General features: G+C 37.8%; 1 non-coding gene across 1 annotated transcript; it reads right to left on the reverse strand.

The window, feature by feature from the left end:
- Window positions 1-7,680: 7,680 nt before the first annotated feature.
- On the reverse strand, window positions 7,681-7,787 carry LOC141716369 (small nucleolar RNA R71). Its single transcript, XR_012573081.1, has one exon. It is a non-coding gene; the product is annotated as a small nucleolar RNA R71 (small nucleolar RNA).
- Between the last annotated feature and the right edge of the window lie 257 nt (window positions 7,788-8,044).

Consider the following 8,044-nt stretch of genomic DNA (forward strand, 5'->3'; position numbering starts at 1 on the left):
ATATATTTTGGAATTTCTATATTCTGCTTTATTTTTAAACGGTTATTTTTGGAAAATTTCATTGGATATTTTATTTTATTTTAATTATTTATTCATCCTTTTCAGAGTTAGTATAAAAGCCCAATTTATTTCTGCATTTCACTTTTATCTCTCTCTGAATTACTTAGTAACTTTTACTCTCTTCATCACCATAAACCCCCTTTCTCTGTAACTGCTTTCTAATTACAACAATGGCACCCGTAGTCAAGATTATGTCTCATTCTGGATTTGTCTATGAGAAGAAAAACTTCATGGCACTGGTGGACAAGAACATTTATGCTTCTGAGGACTATCACAAGATGATGGACTTCATTCGTAACTGCAAACTAAGCTATGCCATGCTTGAGTCTCAAGTAATCTATTGTGAAGTTGTGGAACAAATCTGGACCACAGCGGTGTACAACTCCAAAGATTAAACTATTGCCTTCTCTCTGAAAGGTAATGATTACTGTATTAATTGTGATGAAAGACAAGCATGCTTTCATTTTCCTGAAAACAACACTAATGTTCCACACACAGACACGGATGTGAGCACCATGCTTAGGTCTATGGGCTATTCTCTCATTCCTACCAAATTAGGAAAGGTTAGGAGAATGGGTCTTAGAAAAGAATGGAGCTTTCTTTATGATTCTTTTTTCAAAGTATTTTCTGGCAAAATTAGCAACTTTGATGCAGTTACTTATTCCATGGTTAACATGCTATATATGCTATTGAATGACAAGTACTTTAACTTTAGTAACTTTGTCATGATAGAATTAGGGTACAAATTAGGATATATTAAGAATAGGTCAAAGAACATATATTATTCTAGATTCTTTATGATGCTAGCTAACTTTGTTTCTGAGGACCTTGTTATTGAAAACCCAAATAACAAGCTTGATTGTTGGGTTCATGAAAAGAGAGTTCTTGCAGATTTGAGCAGGAACAACCTCAACAATGGAGTACTTCTCAACTATCTTCCAATCTTTGAGGCACAACAGGTAACTGAGGTAACTGATTCTGCTCTAATTTCTTCTCCACCCATTACTTCTTCAACTTCAACTGTGGCTATGACATCTGTGACAGTGACCAAACAGATGCCTACCCAAGCCACAAACCCAAAATCTAAATCCAAGTCTACGAAGCCAACCTCTGTTGTCTCATAAAAGATATCAGTTGTAACATCTACTACTTCACTTCAGGGGAGTGCTCAGGGTAGTCAGTTGGGTGAGGGAAGGGGTGAACATCAAGGAAACACCAAGAATAAGGAGGGTGATGTATGTGCGACCCAAACCATCCACACTACAGTCTCCCAACAGATTGTAGTGCTTAATAAGGAAATTAGCTCAATGTTAGTTATATCCTCCCAAAGGGATGTAACTATTGAAACAAGCTCTCAACCAAGAGCGCAGACCAAAAGGGGAAGGGACACAGACCAAACTCAAACTTATATCCAAAAGAAGAAATCAAAACCATTGGGGGAGTCACAGGGCGCACACATAGTGCCAACTGCAGTCAAAGACTTAGTTAATGCATCATCTCAAATTCAGATTGATGTGTCTCCAACAAACATGGAGTCACGGCCAAAAACTCTCATTATCGAAACACCACATACACAAAACTCTCCAACTATCTCTTTGGATGCGGATATGATACACACATCAATTCCTGGTTCTCCATCTCTTTTACTCTTGGAGGAGCCAAAATCTAAAGCACCTGAGCATCATCTTATTGATGATTTGTTGGCTCAGTTGCCCATTCTTTCTCAAACTGTTGAAGAATCTGTGCACCTAAAATTAAAACAATCTTTACAGATTCGACAATAGTTTCGACTCCTAACTCCATTATTTTAACTTCTTCGACGGATATTCCTCATCCGTTAATAAGTGATTGTCCTTCAACGGATAAGCCTAACAGCATTCATCCTTTGATATTCATAGTTGTTACTTTGACAGATGTTACTCATCCGTCAATGGTCTCTGCACCTATTGAAATCTCTAAAATTGTTACACATGCAAACGACTTAGTAGTTATTCAATTACACTTAATACTGAGGGAATGGGGTGATATGAGTGAGAGGTTGGGTTGCTCCCAGGAAAAATGAGAGGAAAAGAGTGAAAATCTATATGCTATTTCTTCCAGCATGACAAAAGTAAGTGAGAGGAGTCCCACCATAGATGGTGAAGGTGAGGGTGTGAGGGTGGTGAGCCAAGGGGAGCCCTTGATACAAAAAGAGAGAGAAAATGAGAGAAAAGCAGGTACAGAAGAATGGGAAGATCCTATTGCTAGTGAGTTAAAGGATGTCAATGATGCAGAAAAGGAGAAACTATTTCAGCAAGAATATTAAGTTGTTCTAGATTTTGTCTCTTTTGATGCTGAGGTATTTACTCATCTTGTTCCAGCATATCAGATTCTAGCTGAACAGGGCATTGAGGAAGCTGAGAAGACTCTAAATTTGGTACACACTACAGCCTCCATATAGAGGGCAAAGGATACAATCAACTCTCTTCCACCTACAGTTGGTGATGATCTTGAGTTAGATTCTAGTGGCTCTTTTGAGGATGACTTTAATGAAGAGGATGTTGATGAAACTGGAATGAACATAGGGGGAGATACAGGACCCGGATCAACCACAAGCACTCCATCCTGGATGTTCACCAAGGATTGCAATGATCATCATTTCAAATCCACACTATTCAAGCTTATCCATCAGACTCAATCAGCCATCCAAGACACCACCGATTCCAATACCAAATGTCTTCTACAAGCCCATCTTGAATCTCCGCAACTACACAAAATTCAATTTCTCCAACAAAGTCAAGATGTGGATGAGATCAAGAGCACTATTGAGCAAGTCAAAAAGGACATCAATGAAAGAATGGAGTACAAACTTCCTGAGTCAACAATGAAAGACATTCACCATAAAATTAGGAAGGACTTTGAACTAAGTACCAAAATTGTAACATTGGATTCCAGGCTGACAGCAGTGGAGAATTCAGTTACCAAGGTGCTTCTCAATCAAGTACATCAGACACTCCTTCTTCAAAAATTGGTGGCTGCTCAAACTCCACCTCCTGCCATACTTGATGATAACAAAAAGGGGGAGGAGAATGTTAACATCCAAGTTAGTAAAGGGGAGGAGAATGTGCGTGTCCAAGTTAGTAAGGTAATAGTTCTAGAAATTACCTTCTCTAAGCCACCAATGTTAGACAACATTGACTTAATCAACATAGCAGCAGCTGAACTCGAGATGAAAGAATAAATGAAGAAGCTTGATGAAAGAATCGAGAATGAATTTGGTCCAATTTCAAATAAAGACAAATCTGTAAAGCACACCACTCAATTGAGACCAATTCCAATAAATGAAATGAAGCTAGAAAATATGGAAAGAGGTCAAACCTCAACCAAAAGACATCAACAGGCCATTATGATTTTGAAGCCTAAGAAACATTCAGCAAAACACTCAAGTAAAAATCCAATGGACCTAGTCTATGCAACTCCTAAACCTGATAAAAAGAAGCTGCTAGATCACTCAATTGCAAATCACAAAGATCCAAGAGATTCAGTGTTGAAGAAAAGAGTATGTAACAAAGATCTACAAGCATAGAAAACTAATTTGTGTGATGGCTGGACATCCTCAATTTGTAGAAGGCAAGAGAGAAGAGAAATTGAAGCTCAAGTCTCAGAAAAGGAAGACTGCCTTAGAAGCAAATAAACAAGATGAAAAGCCTTCTACCAAGTCAGAAACTAAGAAGCCTACCACCATAACAAAAATTGAAAAGATTGAGCAATCAAAGCAGAAATCAGGAAAAGGATACAGCAAGCAGAGAGCCAAAAGGAAGCTGGTATTTGAGGAAGAAAAGGAAGAACCGAAGCCAACTCAGTCTATCACCTCAAATCAATCAACTATGCTCACAATGGAGCAAGCTGGTGTCAAGGTCCATCCTGGTGTGAACTTTCATGGTGAGCCAATCATTCCTAAGGATGAACCTATAGACCGAGAAAGCCTACCCATTCCTGAGCTAAAAATCCCAATCCCATCCACTTCAAAGAGAAGAAAGAATAAACCAAGCAAGTCAGTCAAGTCTATCCCATTCCAATCCAAAACCTTATCCAAACCAACAGTCAACAGATGAGATCAACTCTCTATATGTGACATAAAGGAAATTTCAGACATTAATCTTTACTTGGATGAGCTAGATGAAGTGAGAGCAATAGATGCCCACAATAGACTTCCCAAAAGATTAGTGTCCAGGTATATGGGTGGAAAGGAAATCGCTTGCCCTCTTCATAGGATTCTCAATGAAGGCTACTTTGTTTTGATTAAGATATTCCCTGCAATCAAGAAAAACTTTGGATTCACCATAGTGGCCAAAAGAGAGATACTTAACAAAATTTAACAAATACAAAGAAGCTGGAGAGACCCAAGTGCACTACCAAAAGTATTAATTATTCCTTACACTGGAAGTAGAGTGAACTTGATGCCATAGTGGTTGATGGAGTTCAAGGATCAAAGAAATACCAGAAAATTTTTCAAACTAGAAGATTAGATAAAAATATCAAGCAACGAAACTTTTAAGGAAATACAAAAAATGCCGGATCTATCTAATCAAGATGAATCTGAGTTCAACAGACAACTCCAAGACCAGATAAAATAGAACAATGAGAAACTAGGAAAGAAGACTAGACACTCAAGGAAAAAGAACTAATTTGCTCAGACTAGAGGAGCACCTTGAAATATGCTTGTGAGATTTCTGTGAACTCTCTTCTATCAATTTTCAATAAATTTGGCAGCACTTATAATTTTTATCTACTATTTGAATGATCATTATGTAGAAGGTGTTTTGTTCTCATCAAGTCCTCCTAAATTTATGCCTACAATTTTAGCAGACATAAATTGGGGGAGATTTTTAGGAATATATTGTAGGCTTGATGATATTTCACCAAAACACCTCAGTAGATTTAACTAAGTATGTTTGTAGCTTTCAATGGATAATGAAAAATAGGTTGGCTAATTGTAAATATTAGATGCCTAGTAATTCTGCATAAATGAAATGGTGTCAACTGCTATGGAAATACCATCAATGGATAATCTGCAAAGCTCTCAAAGGATGACACAAGGCACCTTCAACGAATGATCCATAACAGACTCAACTGATAATGAAGTCTCAAGGAATATCATATTTAAATAGGAGTTGATAGTGAATTAACAGTCACACGGGTTGATTGTATATAAAAGGAATATGGCAGCCAATAACTAGGTTTATGAGAACAAAGAAGCATTTTCATTTCCATGCTTACTTGAAGAAATACAAAGATCCTTGATAGAGAAATGCAGAAACATGTGATGAAGACTGAGACATTTTGTTTTACATGTTTGTCTTTTTTATATGTAACTTGGTGATATATATAAACCAAGTGTAGCAAGTAGATAATAATCGATTGCTCAATTGAAAGAACTGAGAAACAGTAGAAGGAAAAATCTGTTAAGAATTTCTCTGTTCTTTCTTTGTAATTTTACTTATAAGAAGTTTTGTGTGTTGAGTGGCATTTATGACACTTTATAATGCTCTAATAAGCTTAAAATTAATGTGTTTGTACTCAGGTTGTTAAGTGTTTTAACGTGTTTTCTAGTGTTTTTGCATTTCAGGCATTAATCTGTGAATCAGGTGAATTAGCATTCTTTTAGTGCTAATATAGTGTCCAGGTGGTGTTGGAATAAAAGCTCGCAAAGTCCGGCTCGAGGCTGCAAGAAAAGGAAAAAGAAAAGAAATAATTTTTGGCTGAAGCCCAGCGTGCCCGCGCTGATCAACCGCGCGGCCGCGCCAGAACTTCAGAGAGCCAGCGCGCTCGCGCTGATGAAGCGCGCCCGTGCCAGGTCGGGATGCAGAATTCCTGTTTTGAATAGAAGACTGATTTTCTGGGGTTCTATGCTAATGAGGGCTACTATATAAACAACTCTAGGTCGTTTTCAATAACTAATCAAGAGGAGACACTTCAGAGCTAAGGAGAAGACGGCAAGAGACCTATAACACTAATCAACAAAGGCGAAGACGATCTAGTTTATTCTTGTGAATCTTTGTTTTGAGTTGTAATTTTGGATGCTTGTTTCTTGTTTTGTTGAACCTATACTCTTGTGTTATACTCTGTTATTTATTCGTTATAAAGACTACATTTGTTATATCATGTTTTCATCGGAACCCACGTTGATGATGAGTCCGATTATGGGCTAATCATTGTCATGGGGTTTTAGCGGATTTAATTATGGATTTCTTTAGTTAAATTGTTTTGATGCCTTAGTATGTGGTGATTGTATAATATCCTAGTACTGGTTGCGCGTATTCGTCTTATGAGCGTCATGAACTTATAAGATAGTGTGTTAATTCTTAATGAAGCGAAAGTGAATTTAAGAATTTAGAACTTGCCATACAAGCATAGGTTCATGTATTTGTTATGCATGATTCGTAGGTAATTTTAACCATCTTACTTGCCATGTGTAATCAAGATAGATAACTTGTGCTTAAACCGTTATGTTGTCAAATTCTATTGACATATAGGATCTCAATATAATTGGTGTTTATTCAGCTTCTATCTCTTTTATGGATGTCTGGTAGTATGGTACTCGTGCAATGAAAGTTGGCATTTATCAGTTTCGTGTTATCTGATTAGTGTCATCACCATTACATGCTAAGGTTAAGGATAATATGGCTATTGAATGAAGTATTTAATGAAGTTAGTTACCCATGTTAGTCATATATATTAATTCGGTCAATTTTAATCTTGTAGTTATATTTATTAGTTTAATCCTTAGTTATAAACAACCTCAATTTGTTATCGTCTTAGCATTAAATAATAACCATACATTGTTGTTTAAGTGCGTGAATTAATTAGTTAACCAATACAGTCTATGTGGGAATGAACTAGAAAAGATTTTATACTACTTGCGAACTCGTATACTTGCGTGTATTATTAGCGCGTGTTTAGCGACTAACAAGTTTTTGGCGCCGCTTCCGGGGACTGCAGTGTTAATTTATAGTTTATGTGCTTTCCATCAGTGGTCGTTAAAGTTCATTAACTCGGACATTGTTACTTATCTGTTTCCTTGTCTTATTTCAGGTACTCTAGCGAGGGTGTATGCATACGCGTTCGCGTACTCTTAAGTGAACACTGGATAAAGCGGAGGAATAAGTTGTGGTAGTTCGTAAGGAAGTTTTCGAGGAAGAAAAGAAGGTAGAGGAAGAAGGGAAAGTTAAAGAACCACCCTTATTAGAGATGGGTGATCAAGCGGAAAATCCTAAGGCTTTGATGGACTATTCTCAGCCTAAGATTAATGACATTCAGTCAAGCATCATCAGACCAGCCATCAGGGCTAACACTTTTGAGATCAAGTCATACACGATTTAAATGATACAAAACTCAATTCAGTTTGGGGGTTCTCCTACTGAAGACCCCAACATGCACATCAGGGATTTTAATGAGATCTGTGACACTTTCAAGTTTAATGATGTGACTGAAGATGCTATCAAGCTACGCCTCTTCCCATTCTCTCTGAGGGACAAGGCTAAGTGCTGGTTACATTCTCTACCAGCAGGGTCTATCACCGCATGGGAGGATCTTGCGCAAAAGTTTCTCACTAAATTCTTCCCCATGGCGAAGACTGCTACAATCAGGAATGCTCTTACCCAGTTTGCTCAGCAAATAGGAGAATCTATGTGTGACGCTTGAGATCAATATAAGGAGATGTTAAGGAAGTGCCCACATCATGGCATGCCTGATTTGATGATTATTAACTGCTTCTATAATGGATTGGGTGCTACTTCTAGACCCATGCTTGATGCAGCATCAGGAGGACCCTTATGGGCTAAGAGCTACGATGAAGCTTATGAACTTATTGAACTGATGGCTGCTAATGAGTACCAGAATCCTTCCCAGGGACTGACTCAGGGGAAAGTCACAGGAATTCTGGAGTTGGACGCAGCAACTGCTATCGCTGCCCAACTTAAGGCTTTGATGATGAAGGTGGACA

This window comes from Apium graveolens, chromosome 3 (genome assembly GCF_009905375.1).
Source record: "Apium graveolens cultivar Ventura chromosome 3, ASM990537v1, whole genome shotgun sequence".
NCBI classification, from domain to species: domain Eukaryota; kingdom Viridiplantae; phylum Streptophyta; class Magnoliopsida; order Apiales; family Apiaceae; genus Apium; species Apium graveolens.